A 23,752-nucleotide genomic window follows, 5' to 3' on the forward strand; every position below is an offset into this window, starting at 1 on the left:
TTCAAACTATGCAACAACTTTAATCTTCCTCTTATCACCACCAAACTTCTTTCGAACTACTTAGACAATAGGACAATGAGAATTAAGTTCCTCCAACAACACTCTGACTACTTCAACTTACACGCCGGTGTTCCCCAAGGCTCTGTTCTTGCCCCAACACTCTACATCCTATACATAAACGACATTCCTGACCCTGTTCATCACACTTCATTAACCATATGTTATGCTGATGATGTCTCTCACCTTGTCACCAGCAACACCATTGATACACTAACAAACAGAGCACAAACAGAACTTGATGTTGTCACTGAGTGGGAGTACAAATGGCGTATAAAAACCAACTCCAGCAAATCTAAAATCACCTACTTTTTCTGTAAAAGAACTATTCGCCCAATTCCTCTCAAACTCTATTCATACACTCAAAATCCTACTTATATCTCTGTATCTCCCTCCTCCACAGTCCTGGGACTCACATTTGATCGACAACTACTCTTTCACACACACATAACACAGAAACATGCAATAGCTCTTCAAGCCATGAAGAAACTATACAGACTTAGATTTGCAAAACCTGACACAAAAATGCACCTTTACAAAGCACTTATTAGACCTCTCCTAACATACGCTCCACTAGCTCTTTCTCTATCTGCACGCAATAACAAAATAAAACTTCAAAGAATACAGAACAGAGCACTAAGATGGGTACTCAACACCCGATGGCAAGAGTTAAATACCAGTCAAAGTCTCCATGAAAGTACTAACATTCCTGCCCTAAATACCTACTGGAAAACTCTATCAGACAAACAAATCGATAGACTACTCACTCATCATGAACAACATATTGATTTTCTCCTACACACTCTCAGACTACCACGAAACAATCATGACCTCTTCTCTACCATACATGATCCTCTTCCTAACTCTGTATTTCGTTAAACTTTAGCTCTCAACACCCAGCATCCACTATCATTACATATTCAGCTCTCAACAACCAGCACAAACAATCCGTAAAAAAGTTCAGCCCTGACGCTCTTGAGCCAATCACTGTGATGTTGTGAGTTTGTGATGTCCCGATGTTGTCACTGAAAACACCCGACTGAGTCCCTGCCTCGAAAGCCGCAACCTAACGACACGCAGCTGGGTTTAGCCCTGGCACTTTTTCTCTTACAAATCTTCTTCCTCTCACCCCCCCTTATCTTCTTCTGTCCCCACTTCCAAGCTCGCCCCTATGGGCATCTTCTCCTGTATTATTCTGATTCTGAGTGCCTGCTCTGTTGGTGAGGATTAGAACTGGGAGACCAGATCTAATCCTCACCAACAGAGCAGGCACTCACCTACAACACTACATCACACCCGGACCCCTCACTGGCTCAGATCACATACCCATATCACTCACACTCTCCAGCAACCCCATACTCATCCCAGCCACCCCACAATATGACTATCAAAATGCAGACTGGGAAGCCTTCAAACAACACCTAACTGCCAGCACACAGCCCTACAACTTCCAAGACAAACCACACACAGACATAGATTCCCAAGTCCTCACCATCCAGAATAACATCATACAAGCAGCTGATGCTACCATTCCAAAAACAACCCACAAAACTAGATACTCCTTTTTTCCTTCGATCAGAACAAAAAGGCTACTCTCCTGCTATCACAACAGATTCACCCACAACCTTCACAGATACAATCAAGTAAACACAGACCTCACTATACTCAAAAACCACATACTCAACAGCCTTGACCAAGACCATGCTAACAACTGGGAGAAACTCATACATAAAGCTGAAATACAAAGAAAAACAACTCCACAACAATTCTGGAACTTCATAAAGAGGATCAGAGGAAACTCCTCCTCTTCTGCCTTTACATACATCACTCACAACAATCAAAACTACACCGATCCCTCAGAAGTAATAGGCATATTCAAACAACACTGGCAGGACATCTTCAATCCCCACCCCCCACAACCAACAGCAATACAAAACATAAACAGAGTAGAAACATGGATACGACACAACCCTCATGCCATCACACACTACCCTACCATTGACCTCACGACACTAGACGACTTAGAAAGTGACCTCACAGAATCAATACTACCTGAAGAAGTTAAACTCATGCTCAAGAACACCAGACGTAAAGCCCCAGGAGCCTCTGGCATTGGCCAAGCTCTCCTCAAGCAACTTCCAGACCCCCTAATCTTTGCACTCACAGACGTCTACAACGCCTCACTAGCATCAGGATATTTCCCAAGCCCATTCAAAGAAGCCACAGCAATCCTCATTCCAAAACCCCAAAAATCCCCGACAGACCCTAAGAACTACAGACCGATCAGCTTACTAGAGACATTAGGAAAAGTATACGAAAAACTCATTAATCATAAACTCAGGAATCACCTAGAACACAAAAACATATTGACAGACAAACAATTTGGCTTCAGACAACACCGCTCAACACAAGACGCACTGAACATAATAACAAACTACCTCTCCATAAATAAACACCAAAGGGCCAAGACGGCCCTCATTGCAAAGGACGTCGAAAAAGCTTTTGACACCGTATGGCACGACGGCCTGCGTTACAAACTCTGCACTCTGTTTCAACTATCTGATAACATGCAGAGGCTACTTTGCAGCTTTCTAACAAATAGAAAGATGCAGATCAAGTTCCTCAGCAAGCTGTCGGGTTATTTCAACCTAAATGCAGGTGTCCCTCAGGGCTCAGTTCTTTCACCAACCTTATACATACTCTATATAAACGACATCCCTGACCCAGTATACTGGACATCAATGACCCTATGCTACGCTGACGACGTAACCCAACTGATCACAGACTATACGATTAACGCCCTCACACGGAAAGCACAACAAGAAATAGACAAAGTCACCCTCTGGGAACACGACTGGCGAATAAAAACAAACCCCAACAAGTCAAAAATAACATACTTTTTCTACAACAAACGACGTAACCCTGACCCAGTAAAACTCTACTCTCAATCACCAGATGCAACACAGATCCCAAGAGTCAACAAAACCACAGTACTTGGACTCACACTAGACTTTAACCTTCGCTTTCACACACACATAACACCCAAGAAAGCTATAGCCTCAAACGCCCTATCAAAACTCTACCCACTTAAACATGCCTCCCAAGCCACCAAGCTCTACTTATACAAAACACTTATTCTCCCACTCCTAACATATGCACCGATCCCACTCACACTTGCAGCACCAACAAATAGGAAGAAACTCCAGCGTACCCAGAACAGGGCTCTGAGATGGGTGTTCGATACCCATTGGCAGGACTTCACCACCAGTGAGGCCCTGCATGAGAGGGCGAACATCCCACCTCTGAACATAACCTGGGATACTATGGGGAAGAAACAGATTGACAGAATTCTCACCTATCATGACAACTACGACACGTTCCTCAGAAACGTCCTAAGCAGACCCAGACATACGCACAACCTCTTTAACCTGATCGACGATCCACCTCCTGCTCCGTCCTTTACATAACCCCTCTCCTATAATATCACTACTCAAATCACCAAACTTCCAACTATAACCTCCTAACTCTTCTCCCCCCTCTTTAGGGGGGGACCAACTAGCTCCCGTTTTCTGGTGCCTTGGGTGGGCCGCGATGCTGATTAACAGATCAAAGACCACATCTGGTGTGAGCCTCCAGGGCACACCCAGCTGAGGACTGCTGTCTCCGTGGGTGCTCAGAAAAGACGAAATGTTGTCACAGATCCGATTCCTTGCCTTCACTGCCTAGTCTGGTCATAACGATTTCAATGCCATGCAGCTGGGTCTAGCCCTGGCACTTTACCTCATACTGAAAACCCTTCCTCTCACCCCCACTAATTCTTCCCCTATCCCCACTTCCACGCTCACCCATTAGGGTATCTTGACCTATATTTAAATGAAATGATGAAATGGCATTTGCTACGCTGACGACGTAACCCAACTGATCACAGACTATACGATTAACGCCCTCACACGGAAAGCACAACAAGAAATAGACAAAGTCACCCTCTGGGAACACGACTGGCGAATAAAAACAAACCCCAACAAGTCAAAAATAACATACTTTTTCTACAACAAACGACGTAACCCTGACCCAGTAAAACTCTACTCTCAATCACCAGATGCAACCCAGATCCCAAGAGTCAACAAAACCACAGTACTTGGACTCACACTAGACTTTAACCTTCGCTTTCACACACACATAACACCCAAGAAAGCTATAGCCTCAAACGCCCTATCAAAACTCTACCCACTTAAACATGCCTCCCAAGCCACCAAGCTCTACTTATACAAAACACTTATTCTCCCACTCCTAACATATGCACCGATCCCACTCACACTTGCAGCACCAACAAATAGGAAGAAACTCCAGCGTACCCAGAACAGGGCTCTGAGATGGGTGTTCGATACCCATTGGCAGGACTTCACCACCAGTGAGGCCCTGCATGAGAGGGCGAACATCCCACCTCTGAACATAACCTGGGATACTATGGGGAAGAAACAGATTGACAGAATTCTCACCTATCATGACAACTACGACACGTTCCTCAGAAACGTCCTAAGCAGACCCAGACATACGCACAACCTCTTTAACCTGATCGACGATCCACCTCCTGCTCCGTCCTTTACATAACCCCTCTCCTATAATATCACTACTCAAATCACCAAACTTCCAACTATAACCTCCTAACTCTTCTCCCCCCTCTTTAGGGGGGGACCAACTAGCTCCCGTTTTCTGGTGCCTTGGGTGGGCCGCGATGCTGATTAACAGATCAAAGACCACATCTGGTGTGAGCCTCCAGGGCACACCCAGCTGAGGGCTGCTGTCTCCGTGGGTGCTCAGAAAAGACGAAATGTTGTCACAGATCCGATTCCTTGCCTTCACTGCCTAGTCTGGTCATAACGATTTCAATGCCATGCAGCTGGGTCTAGCCCTGGCACTTTACCTCATACTGAAAACCCTTCCTCTCACCCCCACTAATTCTTCCCCTATCCCCACTTCCACGCTCACCCATTAGGGTATCTTGACCTATATTTAAATGAATGAATGAATGCATTCGTCTCAATTCGATTCACACAACTACAACACCATGACTGGACGCGGCAAGGGAGGCAAGGGACTCGGAAAGGGTGGCGCCAAGCGTCATCGTAAGGTGCTACGTGACAACATCCAGGGCATCACCAAGCCCGCTATTCGTCGCTTAGCTCGTCGTGGCGGCGTCAAGCGTATTTCGGGTCTCATCTACGAAGAGACCCGTGGCGTCCTGAAGGTATTCCTCGAGAACGTCATCCGTGATGCTGTAACCTACACGGAACACGCCAAGAGGAAGACCGTCACTGCCATGGACGTGGTGTACGCTCTGAAGCGCCAGGGTCGTACCCTCTACGGATTCGGCGGATAAGAGCTTGGCTAATCCATCGATTCCACCCACCACCACCTCAAAACGGGACCTAATTAGGTCCCTATACTTTTTTACTGAAGGGCTTAATAGACGATAACATAAATTGTTTTGATATCAGCTAGCACATTGGGTCTTATGAAATCTATTTTTTATCCTCGCATGCTTAAAGGGACTCTGATTGTGGGAAGGTTTGTTACGTTATATACTAGCAGAGCAGGATCATTGGTGGGGGGGGGGGGGGTGTGTGAGGGGGAGAGAGAGAGAGAGAGATCTTTCCCAACTCTTCCTTTTTACATGAGTGAGCTACCCGTTTTATTCATTTTATCCTTCTCAGAGCTGTTTTGATAGTATCCAAATGATGGTAAATGAAAAGGGAGGACACGAATATCTACCCAGAATTCAGGACTGGCAATCGATATGCATGTTTGAGTGAGAATCTTTTTCTCTCTCAACTTAGGTATACGTTTATGTCGTACCTAAAAGCGAGAACCACACTATTGGGACAAGTATGCAAGGCCCAATTTTCCTAACAAGCACAGTTAATTTTGTTATTTTCGAACATTTCTTTCCAAATTGGTTTATCCAATTAACAGTATTATATTAAGATCATGAATTGCTGGGTTAGGTTAGGTTAGCTTAGCTTAGGTTAGGTTAGGTTAGCTTAGCTTAGCTTAGCTTGGGTTAGCTTAGGTTAGGTTAGGTTAGCTAAGCTTGGGTTAGCATAGGTTAGGTTAGGTTTGATTACATTTCTATGTTAGATTTAACTCAAATTCAAAACAATTGCCAGTCATTCGGCTTGTTAGTCAACTTGCCTCTAATAGGGGCAATTTGTCTAACAAGACTATTTAGTTTTGTGTGTATATATATATATATGTATATATATATATATATATATATATATATATATATATATATATATATATATATATATATATATATATATATATATATATATATATATATATATATATATATATATTATTATAGCTTCAAGACTCTGAACCAATATAGAAGCATCAAGAGGAAGTGCTTGTGTTATGGGCCAATAGGCCTTCTGCAGTTACTTCCATTCTTATGTTTTTATTCCCATTGGTTCGTGTTTTATCTTGTGTAAATGTCAATCACCTTACCCAAAACTTTGGTACCATATCACCTCACCCATGTATATATATATATATATATATATATATATATATATATATATATATATATATATATATATATATATATATATATATATATATATATATATATATAATATACAGAGTAAATCTACCCCAAAAGTAATGATTTATTTGTCTACAAAACTAAACTCTTTTTGGAATCATATGAGGCCCCTCCACTGAGGGGGGAGGCCTGGATGTTTATTGTCATGTGTATTCATGCTGCTTGCATGTCGTCGTTTATTTTGCCTTTGTTGTTTTTTTGACAGCTTTCTTTGCCTTGGGTGGTTTGGGAGATTTTGAAGCTCTCTTTATTTTGGGCTTTTTGTTCCCAACAACAAGCTGCTGCTGCTGCTTCTTTTTCAAGGCTGTAGGTGGTTTGTTGCTTGTGGCGGCTTTCTTGGGAGTTACCACGGCCTTCTTTGCTGCTGTAGATGGTTTCTTGGTTGTGGTGGCTTTCTTGGGAGTTAGAACGGCCCTCTTCTCTGCTACGGCCAGCTTGAATGATCCACTAGCTCCACTTCCCTTGGTCTGAACAAGAATGCCGTCAGCCACTGCTTTCTTGAGAAATCTTCGGATGTAAATGGCGATCTTGGCAGCCTCGACTTTGTTGTTGGCAACAACGTACTTCTTGATTGCTTGTAGAGACGAGCCCTTACGGTCTTTGAGTGCTGCGACCGCGGCTAGAACCATTTGACTAGTTTTCGGGTGAGCAACCTGGACGCGAGGTTTCCTGGTGGTGGCCACCACAGCAGCAGCAGCCGCAGCCTTCTTGGTAGGCTTTGCTTCTACCATGATGATGATGATGATGATGAACCAACCAAGGTGATGAGAGACGCTCAGACAGTCACGGGGGAATGATGCTGCCGCCGCTTGAGCCGAACCTATTTATGTGCCGGCACGGTACAGAAGCTGCAACCTGGCAACTCGTCCACCAATCACGACGGTTGGTTTTACGGCTCCGAAACCTGGATCCCATATCTTCTCTAAAATAGAAGCATTTGTTCATGTTCTTTGTAAAAGTATCATAAAGCAGGACAGATGAGACAAATATCATAAAAACTGAAGAGCAGATGAGCACACACATGTTTGTATTACAAAAGAAAATCCACAAATTCATTAGAAATTGGCAGGGCAGGCTGAGGAAGTAGGTAGATGTAAAATGTCTGTAAATGGCGAAAGAACATAAACCCAAGACTGAATAAACGATGTTAAATATCCATGCCAAGGAGACAAAAATATGTTAGGATACAATTACCATTAAGACACCACAAGCAGGTCCGTATCCTGCCGCGATGACTTAAAAGAGTTGGTTATTAGCCACAATGTGTAGGCAGTCTCATGCCAACGGCCATACCACGTTGAGAACACCGCTTCTCGTCCGATCAGCGAAGTTAAGCAACGTTGGGTTTGGTTAGTACTTGGATGGGTGACCGCCTGGGAACACCAAATGCTGTTGGCAATAATGTTTTTTGTTTTGTTTTGTTTTGTTTCGTTTGTTTTTGTTTGAATGGCTGGCTCCACGGGAAATTCACAGAGTTGTGTGGAATAAGGCCTGGTAAAATGAATTAATATGTATGTCATGTTTAAAACAAACTCGCTTAATATAGATATTGTGTGAGGCTTTATACAAAAACAAACAACCAAAACAAAACATGTTGTATATATATATATAGCTTAATCCGGGTTTGAACTCGCAACTCCAAGAATACGCATCACTTATATACACTTTACCACTGGACCACTGCTGCAGGACACAAGCTTGATGCTGAGGTATCAATTTAATGACGTAAATGCCATTTCCACAAATAAATGATAATTAAAAAGTATTTGTATGTACAAATCTTTTCTGTTTAAAAGGCTACAATATCAGTTACTGATATAATTTGTGTTAATGTTTCTATACCCACAAGAAGGCATATTTTTGCTTATATGTAAAGGGTACGGAGAAGGAATCCACAGACCATCATTCCCCTCCCCTTCCCTCCCCCCCCCCCCAACTCCCACCTACTACTACCACCACCACCACCACCACCACCAATCACCACCAATCACCACCACCACATCTAACCGAAAACCCCCTAACACATCAACCCTCCCCCCAATCAACAGGCGAAATAATAACCCTCAAATGCCTGCCTGCCTGCCTGCAAGCCAATACTAACGGTCTTCTCAGAAAGAAAATCTCTTTGTATCTGTATTACTTGATGAAATGTATGATTCTAATAATGAAAATAAATTTTGATGTCGGTTGTATGAGCATAATGACCAATATGCACATGATATGAATGAATTAAATAGTGTAGTTTTAAGTAATTAGGTTGTAGACACATTAAGCGGATATGATATTTGACGCGTCCAGAACTGGTGATTTTTGGTTTAGTTTTAAATGCACCACCACCACCACCACCACCATTGCTTCCCCAGAGCCTAATTAAGGACCGGTAAAAGGAGTCAATATGTATGTCATCTATAAAACCAAAGAATGAATAAAAAAACACACACACAAACCTACATAATAGTATTAGGAAGATTGTATGGCAAAAAAAAAAAAGTATTATTCCCATTGGGTCGTTTGAACTCGCGACTTCCAAAACACCAGCCACACACCTTACCACCCAGCCAACATAGAGTTGGTATAATTGTGCAACTTTAGTTATAAAAGTAAAGTTTTCTCACATTGTATTGATAACTTAAAGGATTTTTTTTTTTTGCATGTACAAATCTTATTGTCTGTTCTATGAAAAGGCTTGATGTAAATTATGTATTTTTTGAATGATTGAATTGTAGGCACATTAAGCGGATTCGATATTTGATATATCCAGAAAAGGCGATTTATGTTCAGTTTTAAAATGCATCACCGTTAACGCTAAAGGACTGGTAAAATGACTCGATGTTTGTCATTTTTAAAATAAACACTAAAACAAGGCCCTTAACATATATAATGTTTGAATATAAATTGAATGCATATAAATACAAAGTGGGAGTGGCTGGCTGGCTGGCTGGCTGGCTGGCTGGCTGGCTGACTGGCTTCCTGCCTGCCTGCCTGCCTGCCTGCCTGGCTGCCTGCCTGCCTGCCTGCCTGCCTGCCTGGCTGCCTGCCTGCCTGGCTGCCTGCCTGCCTGCCTGCCTGGCTGCCTGCCTGCCTGCCTGCCTGCCTGCCTGCCTGCCTGCCTGCCTGCCTGCCTGCCTGCCTGCCTTGCCTTGCCTTGCCTTGCCTTGCCTTGCCTTGCCTGGCCTGTCCTGTCCTGTCCTGTCCTGTCCTGTTATTGCCTTGCCTTGCCTTGCCCTGCCTTGGCTGCAGCTGGCTGGCTGGCTGGCTGGCTGGCTGGCTGGCTGGCTGGCTGGCTGGCTGGCTGGCTGGCTGGCTGGCTGTCTGTCTGTCTGTCTGGCTGGCCGGCCGGCCGTAAATCAACTCTTAACAACACAACACCACACCACACCATCACTCATCACCCATCACCCACCACCGGCCCCAGAATCAGAATCAGAATAATACAGGAGAAGATGCCCATAGGGGCGAGCTTGGAAGTGGGGACAGAAGAAGATAAGGGGGGGTGAGAGGAAGAAGATTTGTAAGAGAAAAAGTGCCAGGGCTAAACCCAGCTGCGTGTCGTTAGGTTGCGGCTTTCGAGGCAGGGACTCAGTCGGGTGTTTTCAGTGACAACATCGGGACATCACAAACTCACAACATCACAGTGATTGGCTCAAGAGCGTCAGGGCTGAACTTTTTTACGGATTGTTTGTGCTGGTTGTTGAGAGCTGAATATGTAATGATAGTGGATGCTGGGTGTTGAGAGCTAAAGTTTAACGAAATACAGAGTTAGGAAGAGGATCATGGATGGTAGAGAAGAGGTCATGATTGTTTCGTGGTAGTCTGAGAGTGTGTAGGAGAAAATCAATGTGTTGTTCATGATGAGTGAGTAGTCTATCGATTTGTTTGTCGGATAGAGTTTTCCAGTAGGTATTTAGGGCAGGAATGTTAGTACTTTCATGGAGACTTTGACTGGTATTTAACTCTTGCCATCGGGTGTTGAGTACCCATCTTAGTGCTCTGTTCTGTATTCTTTGAAGTTTTATTTTGTTAGTGCGTGCAGATAGAGAAAGAGCTAGTGGAGCGTATGTTAGGAGAGGTCTAATAAGTGCTTTGTAAAGGTGCATTTTTGTGTCAGGTTTTGCAAATCTAAGTCTGTATAGTTTCTTCATGGCTTGAAGAGCTATTGCATGTTTCTGTGTTATGTGTGTGTGAAAGAGTAGTTGTCGATCAAATGTGAGTCCCAGGACTGTGGAGGAGGGAGATACAGAGATGTAAGTAGGATTTTGAGTGTATGAATAGAGTTTGAGAGGAATTGGGCGAATAGTTCTTTTACAGAAAAAGTAGGTGATTTTAGATTTGCTGGAGTTGGTTTTTATACGCCATTTGTACTCCCACTCAGTGACAACATCAAGTTCTGTTTGTGCTCTGTTTGTTAGTGTATCAATGGTGTTGCTGGTGACAAGGTGAGAGACATCATCAGCATAGCATATGGTTAATGAAGTGTGATGAACAGGGTCAGGAATGTCGTTTATGTATAGGATGTAGAGTGTTGGGGCAAGAACAGAACCTTGGGGAACACCGGCGTGTAAGTTGAAGTAGTCAGAGTGTTGTTGGAGGAACTTAATTCGCATTGTCCTATTGTCTAAGTAGTTCGAAAGAAGTTTGGTGGTGATAAGCGGAAGATTAAAGTTGTTGCATAGTTTGAATTTTAAGCCGTCATGCCAAACAGTGTCAAAGGCCTTCTCAACGTCCTTAGTGATGAGTGCAGTCTTAAGTCTTTGGTGCTGATTGATACTGAGGTAGTTAGTCATGATGTTTAAGGCGTCGTGAGTGGACCGGTGAGGCCGAAATCCAAACTGTTTGTTAGTGAGTAAGTCATTGTGTTCAAGGTGGGTTCTAAGTCTCTGGTTGATCAGCCTTTCAAAGACTTTGCCAAGTGTCTCTAGAAGGCTGATGGGTCTATAGTTCTTTGGGTCAGTGTGGGGTTTCCCAGGTTTTGGAATAAGAACGGCTGTGGCAGACTTAAAGTTGAGTGGAAAGTATCCAGAGGCAAGGGAGGCGTTGAATAGGTTAGTGATAGCAGTAATGATAGAGGCAGGGAGTTGTCTAAGAAGGATATGTCCAATGCCAGACGCACCAGGGGCTCTACGACGAGTGCCCATGAGAGCTGTCTTGACATCAGCTAGAGTTAGGGGAGTCTGTAGTTCAGTGTTTGAATTGAGATTTTCAAGGTGAATGAGGTCGTCTGGTGTAGTTGCTTGTCTATTTTGGTGTATCCAGTCTTCGACTATTTCAATGTTGGGGCGTGCAAATGGTTCAGGAGGATGTGGGTGAAAGATTTGTTCCCAGTGGTGTTTAAAAATGTTGAGAACTGCTTCAGGATCAGTGATTTTGTTGTTATTATGTAGAAGGTATTTAAACGGTGTGTGAGTTGATCCTTGTAATCGTTTGATTCGTTTCCAGAATTCTTGAGGTGTCAGTTTTCTGTATTGTTCTGCTTGTTCTATAAGGTGTTTCCAATGTTTTGTGTGATCTTCATCTAGGCTGTTAAGGATATGGTTTTTTAATGCTGTTAGGTCCCATAGTATTTGTCCATGTCGATGTATGTTTTGTAAGAATCTAGTGTGATAGCAAGCTAAGAGGCGTTTGGAGCGAATGGAGGGGGTGAAAGTGAAATGTGGTTTGTGTGCTGTTTTAGGAATGGAGATGTTTGCTGCATGAATGATGGTGTCTTGTATGTTGAGTGCTTGTGTGTCGATGTCAGTGTGATGTTTGTCATTGTATTCATAAGTGAGATCAGTGTCATCAATGTGTTGTTTGAACATGTCCCAGTTTGCCCTATGGTATGAGAATTGAGGAGTGCTGGGGATGAGAATAGGATTTGTGGAGACTGTGAGAATTAAGGGAATATGATCAGAGCCCGTAATGGGCCCTGGTGAAATGAAGTGTTGCAAGTTGCTGCCGTGTCTGTTGGTGAATATGAGATCAGGCCGGCCAGAACCTGTATGTGTGAAACAAGTGGGGAAATCAGGGCCAAGAAAGAATAGATGTTTTTGGGTGTATATTTGGTGAAGCTGTCTGCCATGCTGATTTGTGGTATTGTGGTGGAATGTAGGGTGTTGTGCATTGAGGTCTGCAAGCAGAAAAACAGGCAAGTGAGAGTTGTTGAAGAGAGTTATGAAATCTTGCATGGGAATGTCGGTGTTAGGACGGGTGTAGGTTGTGCAGATGATGAGAGACCCCATTTGTGTATGAACTTTAATGGCTAGGAAATGTTTGTGAAGCCAATGAGTGTGTAAGAGTTCGTGTTTGTATGAAGAACGGATGAGTATTGCAACTCCTTCATGTGCTTCATCTGGTGACTGGTAAGAGGTGTAGCCATAATGTTTGATTTTATATGAGTTCGTGATGTATGTGCTATTTAATAATAGCACATCAGGTCTCTCGATCTCAATAAAATCTGACACCATGTGTCTAATGTTGAAATATGCCCGCACATTAAACTGTATGATCTTTATGAATTTTTAGGTTTTGATGGGGTGCTGGTGGGGTTTTGTGCATGTACAAGAGCATGAGGGTTGCGTGATTCAATGAGTTGGGCAGTTATTGAGGAGGGTGCATCTTGGAGGATGGTGGTAGGAATTGTAGGATATTTACAGCGGGAGGTGGGAGTAAGACAACGGGTTGCTGAACGGGCTCGGGACGAGACAAGATGAGTTACAGAAGAAATGACTGAAGTTGTTGGGGGATGGAGGGAGACAGAAGGCTTGTTGACAGGGACAGGGTGAGAGGTATCAGAGGTTGTAGTGTTAGTAGTCAGATTGGAAGTGGAGAGGACAATGTTGGGAGAAGAGGTTGAAAGTGCCTTTGACATGGATGCTTCAGTTTGGGATAGTCCAGGATGTGCTGTTTGGTCAGTGGCACCGTTTTCTGTAGCAGTCAGGAGTGGGTTGGTAGGAGATTGTGGGGGAACTGTAGTATTTTCTTCAGCTGAAGTCATGGTGTTTTGTGGAGTGAGGACTGTAGGCGAGAATGGAGCAGAGCGCAATAGTTGAGTAGGAGGAACAGAGATACTAGGAAGGCCGTTATGAGTGAGAAAGATTGGAAGATAGTCAGCAAAGTCACGGCCATCGTCCTTGGCCTTCAAGTAAGCAGCTTGTACACAGGCAGTGACTCGTTCATATGCAAGGTTCTGAAGAGGAGAATAAGGTGGAGGTGGTGGGTGAGGGAAGAGAGGCGGAGAGGACTGAGTTTGTTGTGCAGTATTATGATGATGTTGCTGGTGAGGTGAAGCATTAAGGACACTGGCATAGGACATTGAGGTGGCTGATGCTGTTTGGTGATGAGATAGGTTATGGGAGGTTGAAGAAGAGGAATGAGGGTGTGCTTGAGTGCGAGGTTGGTTATTGCGAAGAGATTTTAGGGTTTGCTTTCTCAAAGGGCAAGATTTGTCAACTGCTGAATGACCTCCTTGGCAATTGATGCATTTTAAAGTGTTGGCAGAGCACTGAGTGTAAAAATGGCCTTCTGCAGAACATTTTGAACAAATTTGTGGGCTTTTACATTTCCGGGTTTCATGACTGTATTTGTAGCATTTAAAGCATTGCAGCAAAGGAAGATAGTCAACTGGACTAATGAAATAGGGAGGAGTGCTGGTGTTGAGGATTTTAATTCCATGGTGCAAGAGTTTTTGAGCTTCTGTAGGGGAGGAACATTGGATCTTGAGGTGTTTTGTATTGGGCACTGGGTATATCTCCATTACAGTAATAGCATTCCTGTGAGAGATGTCTTGAGAGAGATTGATAGTAGTAGGTGCTGAAAGGACAGAGCTGTCGACATTTCTTACAAGTACAGAGCATTTAGTTTTTTGTTCAATAGTGAGAACAGGAGTAAGTGAAGCTTGTGTGAGTTTTCTGAAAGTAGGTTCCTTGAAACAGGCAAAAAGGTCGTCTTCAGAGGCAATGAGAAATTTGATGGTGTTTGTGTTGGCGTGTTTGATGTGGTTAGTGGCTGGTGTGCCAGTGGCATTGTAGAAGGTGGTGATGCAGTCAATAGTGTCTATGGGTGTATTCCCAGTGTAGGTCATCCGTAGACAGTGAGCCATTGTGACTCACTATCTACTGACAGTCCCGTGTCTTGTGCCAATCACTGTGATTCCATAGCTCAGTGGGGGTCAGTGTGTAGGCCAGGTCTAAGACCTGGCCTAAGGGTCTCACCACGAACAAACACCGTGTTCCGGAAGGTTGCACCCCCAGTTATGGTGGGCTCGCACGATCACGAGATTCCACAACTGGCTCGGCAGTGTCAGAAACGGAAGAATTTTAGGAGAGGAGAAAAAGAATGCACCTATGCCATGACGCAACTGCAAAAGGTGAACTTCCGTCTTCTCACCTGGGCCTGTTCTGGCTCGAAGTGGGGCTGTTCACCTAAATGCAGTCCGACCTGGACACAAGCACATTGGACAACACACAGAAGATGCCACGAGGAAGATGTCACTGCTTAGGACTAGATGCTGGCTGGGAAGCGCCTGGTTCTGCTCCAATAACTGCTGGCTGGAACTGGTTTTTGGCTGCACCGAAGTGCTCGTCGAGGCTGGAGATAACAGCTGCTGTAGTGACAGCGAGACGATGCTGGCTTGCTTTATGGCTGGCGAGCTGATCGATCCATCCACTCACGCACTCTAAGGAATCAGACGTTGGTAGAGTGAGGTGCGTAGCGCTCAAGCAGAGGGCCGCCTAAGTCACACTGCGAGCGAGACGATGCTACTCTTGCAACGATGCTGATTGGTTTGATGCGGCCCCAGTCTCCCAGCCTCTCTTATATACCCGAGCAGGCCCTTTAAATTATTTGAATTGTTGCACTTCGGCCAATGGCAGGCACGATCGCTGCTGCTCAAACATATTCTGGTTCACAAGTATTAATATATATATATATATATATATATATATATATATATATATATATATATATATATATATATATATATATATATATATATATATATATATATATATATATATATATATATATATATATATTCATGAAACACATTAAAACCTTGATCATTTATTCATTTATTACGTCTAGTGAAGAATTGCTTTTGTTCATTTGTATGATTAAAAATTGATAGAATAAGAATTCCTCGCTTAAAGTAAAATATAAAATATATATTGGATTTATATGATTGGTTAATATTCCAAGTGATGCTGAATATCCCCTATAATTTTGTTTTGTTTGTTTGTTATGTACACATTCCAAATGAAATCAATATAAATGTTATTATTAATGTTTGAAAGTTGATTGTCTACTTGAATCTCTCTATTAAAGTGTGTGTGGCTCCGGATGGAGCCTGGTTATGGTATTTGTCGTGGTGGGTGGCAGAAGTGCTTACTTCTTCTCTGTCTTCTTTGGCAAAAGAACTGCCTGAATGTTTGGAAGAACACCTCCCTGTGCAATGGTTACGCCAGACAGAAGTTTGTTGAGTTCTTCGTCGTTGCGGATGGCCAACTGCAAGTGACGTGGGATGATACGGGTCTTCTTGTTGTCACGTGCGGCGTTACCGGCGAGCTCCAGAACTTCGGCAGCGAGGTATTCCATGACGGCTGCCAGGTAGACAGGAGCGCCAGCACCGACGCGTTCGGCGTAGTTGCCCTTACGCAGCAGACGGTGAATTCTGCCCACGGGGAACTGAAGTCCGGCCCTGCTGGAGCGAGACTTTGACTTGCCCTTCACTTTGCCTCCCTTGCCGCGTCCTGACATTGCTGCTGCTGTTGTGGGTTTGTGGTGTTTTATGCGGGCTCGCAGATCGAGCTTCGTGTTATATACCCCGCTCAGGATCAAGAGAGCCCGCCACTGACCAATCAGCGCGCTCCGCCACGCGACCCGCTCTGAGCTGAGTCGCGAGCGGGATATAAAAGGAAAGCTCGACTCGCGCAAAAGTGAGAGTACTTTGCTTTAAGAGGTCAGACCCCACCCTGATCCGGTGCATTAAACCGGTAAGAGACGGGAGACCTCTTAAGGAAAGTGCAACCCTCTAGATCAGGCTCTCCTGCACCCAGCACTGCCGGGTGGGTAAACATTAGGCAGCAACGATTAGAGCCATGATCTACCGAATCAAGGTACGATTCAGAGGGAACCAGACCCCTACTCGATCAGAGATATCGGATTTGATCACCACTACAACCAATGTTGCACCCCTGGACGTCGTACTCAACGATGATGGACTCCCTCAACTGCTGTTCAGCAGTGCCGAGGCCGTACAACGCCTCTTTAACCCCATTCACCTCACTGCTCTCGAGGAGGCGCACATGTTCCTCACCCCACCACGACACTACCTCGCAGCCAGGACTGTTTTCGTAAGGAGAGTGAGCTCCCTCATCTCCGAAAAAGCTACCACTGACGTCGCCACCAGCATAACCGAAGATAACCCTTCCTTGACTGCAGTCACCGTAAAATTCATCCCTGTGCAGGACAGCCACCTCTCCACTATGAAGGTCACCTTCACCTCGCCTGAGGAAGCTACCTCTGCTACCACCAACGGCTTCCGGTGCTTCGGCCTCGCTTGTACACCCCGACAAATAACAAGAGAACATTACTACCAGCTACGACAGTGTTTTAAGTGCTATAGTTATGAGCACTTCACTAAAAATTGCCCATCTCAGGACCAACGGTGCAGCAAGTGCGCCGAGAGTCACCACTTCAAACAATGCACCAGCGACTTCCTCAAATGCCTTCTCTGCCAAGGTCACCATACTGCCGTCTCTGCTGAGTGTCCACAAAGACGTCAAGAAATACAGAAGATGACCGAAGCCAGGCAAGCCAACACCACACGACGAGAACCGTCAACATTCAACGTGCAAGCCGCCAACTTTCCTCTGCTTCCGGGAGGGGGCGGAGCTTCTGCACAGACTGCATCCCTTTGGGGCCCTGGGTCCCAGCCCGCCAACCAATCATCGACGCAGCAGCGACAGCCACAAGTTTACTCTGCTGAATCAACAAGCCAGCCCTCACCACACCAGATGCTGCTCCCTAACAGGAACCACAACGTCATAATGGGACTCATCCGCACTGCTGAAATGATTGCAGGCACGAACACCAAGGAATTTGTACGAATTCTGAACATTATGTACGCTGACAACGGTTTACCAACATTTACTGTTCGTGACGAGCTCTTCACAACAACAGCCTCAGCCAACACCAATGCTACGACTTCAGCAACAAATACCACTTCTGCTTCTAACATCAGCATCACCATCTCTTCAACTGCATTGGCAGATATCCTGTCTGCTGACGCCCACCCTGTGCAACCTGATACAGACTCTGCAACATCCTTGCACACTGCTACTACTCCAGACGAACCAGCTACTTCTCCAGTGGTACCTGAGACTGCACCAACTTCACCAGCTTCACCAGAAAATACACCAGCCGCACCTGAGACTACACCAGCTTCACAGGTACCTACACCTGATGCTTCTGAAAACCAACACTTGTTTTCCGATGATGACTCTACTGCCTCGATTGACGTTGAAGCACAATCACCATCTCCAGCAACACAGGAGTCTCCAAGAGTCTCCGCACTATATGATCAACGTGAACAACTTACACTTGGAACTCCCGAATACAGACGCCTCTCCAGCAAAATACTCAACACAAGGTATGCGGAATGCCTGCTGAATGATCCAAACTTAAAGTACACACTAAAGAACGAAGTAATCTTCGTTGAATGCGACGAAACCACATTGTCAAAGGACCTTTTCCCACCAGACTACGCCGATTACAAACATCAAATGATTACTCGAAGCAAGAAGAAAGAAGAAACACCAAATTGAAGAAGAAGAAGACACCACATGAAGAAAGATTGTTTCCACCTTGAATGCTGAAGCACTGCCACCGCCGCCTTCCAGACCCGCCTCCAAGCCTAGCCAGTTGTTGGGTTGTTTGCAGCATCGACGTATTGTCACGCAGCTGGGTTTAGCCCTGGCACTTTTTCTTCAACTTCAGCATTTCCTCTCACCGACTACTCTTCAGCTGTCCCCACTTCAAGGCTCGCCCCAATGGGCATCTTCTCCTGTATTATTCAGTTCAGTTCGCAAAAGTTCATTATTGTATCGCAACGCCAGCCAGCCAGCCAGCACGAGCATCATCATGCCACCCAAGGCATCTGGAAAGGCTGCCAAGAAGGCCGGAAAGGCCCAGAAGGCCATTGCCAAGGGCGATAAGAAAAAGAAGCGCAGGAGGAAGGAGAGCTACAGCATCTACATCTACAAAGTGCTGAAGCAGGTCCACCCCGACACTGGTATCTCTTCCAAAGCCATGTCGATCATGAACTCGTTCGTGAACGACATCTTCGAGCGCATCGCCGCCGAGGCTTCTCGCCTGGCTCACTACAACAAGCGTTCCACCATACCAGTCGGGAGATCCAGACGGCTGTAAGGCTCCTGTTGCCCGGAGAACTGGCCAAGCACGCCGTCTCTGAGGGCACTAAGGCCGTCACCAAGTACACCTCCTCCAAGTAAACGGCTTACTTACTGCCCTGTGGTGGTGGCTTGGCCTCAAACCAACAAACTCGGCTCCATTGGAGCCACACTTTAATTTCTAAAGAGATTGTGAGTGTTAGACACCAATACTATTATAACAAAAACCTCTGTCACTGAAAGCAAATAGCTATAAAATGAGAATATTTATGAAACTGTCTGTGTGTGTTTCTCTCTCTCAGTCTCTGTCTGTCTGTCTGTCTGTCTGTCTGTCTGTCTGTCTCTGTCTTGTCTGTCTGTCTGTCTGTCTGTCTGTCTGTGTCTCTCTCTCTCTCTCTCTCTCTCTCTCTCTCTCTCTCTCTCTCTCTCTCTCTCTCTCTCTCTCTCTCAACACATATAAGCACTCGGTATCTTTTTTTTTTCTAGAGATTAGAGATTCATTGTTATGTTCCACATTAGGATTACTATGCAGGCCACCCTCTTAGGTTTGAAAATGTCAAGAAAACGGTTAATTTAAAATGTCATCTCCTAACTTAACAGATTAAGCCAGAGGACCGAAAACAGAATAAAACAGGACTGGACAGTATGTCACTTATACAAGCTGCTTTTATTTCTAGTACAGTATGACAATTTTTATTTGGGGGGGGGGGGGGTGATCCTTGACAGTGCATAAGAGCGAAAAGCGACGGCGTTTTGTTTGTAAGAGAACAGGTTGTACTACAAATGACTACTTGATTTATTGATATCACGTGTATGTATGACACCTAAATTAGTGTATTTATTTATTTATTTATTTATTTATTATATGTGTAGATGAAGGTTAATTCATATGACTGATGCTAGGAATGTCTGAAATCTCCTTAGAAGGATATTTTGGCCCTGAGAAGGGCCGAGTTTGGTGTATACTAGGGTGGTCGTTTTAGCTTATGCACGCTCTCCACGGATACGGCGAGCAAGCTGAATGTCCTTTGGCATGATGGTGACACGCTTGGCGTGGATGGCACAGAGGTTAGTGTCCTCGAAGAGACCGACCAGGTAAGCCTCGGATGCCTCCTGTAAAGCCATGACGGCAGACGACTGGAAGCGAAGATCGGTCTTGAAGTCCTGGGCAATCTCGCGCACCAGACGCTGGAAGGGAAGTTTCCTGATGAGCAACTCGGTGCTCTTCTGGTAACGACGGATCTCACGCAGGGCGACCGTTCCGGGCCTGTAACGGTGAGGCTTCTTCACGCCCCCTGTGGCAGGAGCAGACTTGCGTGCTGCCTTGGTGGCCAGCTGCTTACGAGGAGCCTTGCCTCCCGTGGACTTGCGAGCAGTCTGCTTGGTGCGAGCCATGGTGAACAATTGTGGTTTGTGATGGCCGGCGCCGAAAAATTTTTGCTTATATACGCCGTCTCGAGGCGCTTGCTCGAGCGCCATTGGCTGCTCGACTCGCCTACGTCACCCCGTTGCCCCTCCCCTCCTTCCTCTGGCTGCAGCCAACAGGCAGCTCACCTCAAACACTATTATCGCTGATTTTGCTCTATTTTTTGGATTTGTGCAAAAGTCATTTCACAGAGACGTGAAACAGACGAGTAGGCAACTGCAGTTTTGAAAGCGTTGTGAGAAAGCCGTGTTTCTGCTCGAGTACAAGCATAAAGTAAGGACAGGCAGGAGTTAGGAGTTGCCATGCTACAAGTACGTCCGCTTGACGGGATATAGTCTGGGGAAATCGTGCCGAAATTTGTACGAATTCTGAACATTATGTACGCTGACAACGGTTTACCAACATTTACTGTTCGTGACGAGCTCTTCACAACAACAGCCTCAGCCAACACCAATGCTACGACTTCAGCAACAAATACCACTTCTGCTTCTAACATCAGCATCACCATCTCTTCAACTGCATTGGCAGATATCCTGTCTGCTGACGCCCACCCTGTGCAACCTGATACAGACTCTGCAACATCCTTGCACACTGCTACTACTCCAGACGAACCAGCTACTTCTCCAGTGGTACCTGAGACTGCACCAACTTCACCAGCTTCACCAGAAAATACACCAGCCGCACCTGAGACTACACCAGCTTCACAGGTACCTACACCTGATGCTTCTGAAAACCAACACTTGTTTTCCGATGATGACTCTACTGCCTCGATTGACGTTGAAGCACAATCACCATCTCCAGCAACACAGGAGTCTCCAAGAGTCTCCGCACTATATGATCAACGTGAACAACTTACACTTGGAACTCCCGAATACAGACGCCTCTCCAGCAAAATACTCAACACAAGGTATGCGGAATGCCTGCTGAATGATCCAAACTTAAAGTACACACTAAAGAACGAAGTAATCTTCGTTGAATGCGACGAAACCACATTGTCAAAGGACCTTTTCCCATCAGACTACGCCGATTACAAACATCAAATGATTACTCGAAGCAAGAAGAAAGAAGAAACACCAAATTGAAGAAGAAGAAGACACCACATGAAGAAAGATTGTTTCCACCTTGAATGCTGAAGCACTGCCACCGCCGCCTTCCAGACCCGCCTCCAAGCCTAGCCAGTTGTTGGGTTGTTTGCAGCATCGACGTATTGCCACGCAGCTGGGTTTAGCCCTGGCACTTTTTCTTCAACTTCAGCATTTCCTCTCATCGACTACTCTTCAGCTGTCCCCACTTCAAGGCTCGCCCCAATGGGCATCTTCTCCTGTATTATTCAGTTCAGTTCAGCCGAATTTTTCATCTTTTCATTGGCAACGGAAGCAGCAGCACGTCGCGCTCGCAGTGAGATCTAGGCGATACGCTGTTTGAGCGCCCCCGCACCTGCAACCACCTGCCTCTGCATTATTGCAGTTACATGGGACCACCGTTTTGAGGCATCTGACATCACAACCACCACAGTGATCCAACAGCATCGATTTAACAACAGCCAGAGATGCAGAGCGCTAGTAGCACCTGTTGCTAACTTGCAAGGTCAGGGCCGCTTGGTCGGCCCAGACGAGCATACTCTCGTGGTAACCCTACCTGGGGCCACATCCTTATCACAGCCATCTTCCATCCAAGGCAACACCCAGGCAAACTGGCACACACCTCTTTTTCAGGCAACGACGGCTCTTCCTCTCGGCGTGTTCACGGTTTATGTTACAGCTCTATCAGTGATATAACGTGCAAAGATACATTACCCTAGTGGGCCAACCCGTACTGCCACCCTGAATAAAACCAGGGACAGCTGGATGGCCTAACTTACGTAATGTGTATTGCCGTGTATAGCACTCTTTCTCTCCTCTGCTAAACATTTCTTCCTCTTCAGGCCGGGACCTACCCCCTGTGCGGTGAAAGTGCAGTGGGGTATTCGTCCTTTCCTCCCAGGTGGGGTCACAGCACGTGCTTGCGCCCTGTGTCTCCCTGCCTGGCTTGTTTGCTATGCCGATCCACTGCTAGAACCTCGTGATAGTGCGAGTCAACTAGCAGTGGGGGTTGCCCTTGAGTAACACCTTCAGGACTCACGAATACTTTGTATTTGTGCCGAACCGGGTTCAATTAGCCTGCTAGGAACCCGGAATTACGCCTCTGACAACCGAGCTTCAACCCACAGCTCACGAGCACACTGACCCCCCCACTGAGCTAATGGAATCGCAGTGATTGGCACAAGACACGGGACTGTCAGTAGACAGTGAGTCACAATGGCTCACTGTCTACGGATGACCTACACTGGGAATACACCCATAGACACAGTTGACTGCATCACTACCTTTTACAATGCCACTGGCACACCAGCCACTAACCATATAAAACATGCCAACACAAACACCATCAAATTTCTCATTGCCTCAGAAGACGACCTTTTTGCCTGTTTCAGGGAACCTGCTTTATCAAAACTCACACAAGCTTCACTGACTCCTGTCCTCACAATAGAACAAAAAACTAAATGCTCCATCCTTGTAAGAAATGTCGACAGCTCTGTCCTATCAGCACCTAACACTATCAATCTCTCCCAAGACATCTCACACAGGAATGCTATTACTGTCATGGAAATATACCCAGTGCCCAACACAAAACACCTTAAGATCCAGTGTTCCTCCCCTACAGAAGCTCAAAAACTCTTGCATCATGGGATAAAAATCCTCAACACCAGCACTCCTCCCTATTTCATCAGTCCAGTTGACTATCTTCCTTTGCTGCAATGCTTTAAATGCTACAAATACAGTCATGAAACCCGGAAATGTAAAAGCCCACAAATTTGTTCAAAATGTTCTGCAGAAGGCCATTTTTACACTCAGTGCTCTGCCAACACTTCAAAATGCATCAATTGCCAAGGAGGTCATTCAGCAGTTGACAAATCTTGCCCTTTGAGAAAGCAAACCCTAAAATCTCTTCGCAATAACCAACCTCGCACTCAAGCACACCCTCATTCCTCTTCTTCAACCTCCCATAACCTATCTCATCACCAAACAGCATCAGCCACCTCAATGTCCTATGCCAGTGTCCTTAATGCTTCACCTCACCAGCAACATCATCATAATACTGCACAACAAACTCAGTCCTCTCCACCTCTCTTCCCTCACCCACCACCTCCACCTTATTCTCCTCTTCAGAACCTTGCATATGAACGAGTCACTGCCTGTGTACAAGCTGCTTACTTGAAGGCCAAGGACGATGGCC

At 45.4% G+C, this 23,752-nt stretch overlaps 1 non-coding gene across 1 annotated transcript; it reads left to right on the plus strand.

Moving 5' to 3' along the window:
* Positions 1-7,943: 7,943 nt before the first annotated feature.
* LOC138361650 (5S ribosomal RNA) lies at positions 7,944-8,062 on the plus strand. The gene has a single exon (XR_011227085.1). It is a non-coding gene; the product is annotated as a 5S ribosomal RNA (ribosomal RNA).
* Positions 8,063-23,752: the final 15,690 nt, after the last annotated feature.

Source organism: Procambarus clarkii, unplaced genomic scaffold, assembly GCF_040958095.1.
Source record: "Procambarus clarkii isolate CNS0578487 unplaced genomic scaffold, FALCON_Pclarkii_2.0 HiC_scaffold_558, whole genome shotgun sequence".
NCBI lineage: Eukaryota > Metazoa > Arthropoda > Malacostraca > Decapoda > Cambaridae > Procambarus > Procambarus clarkii.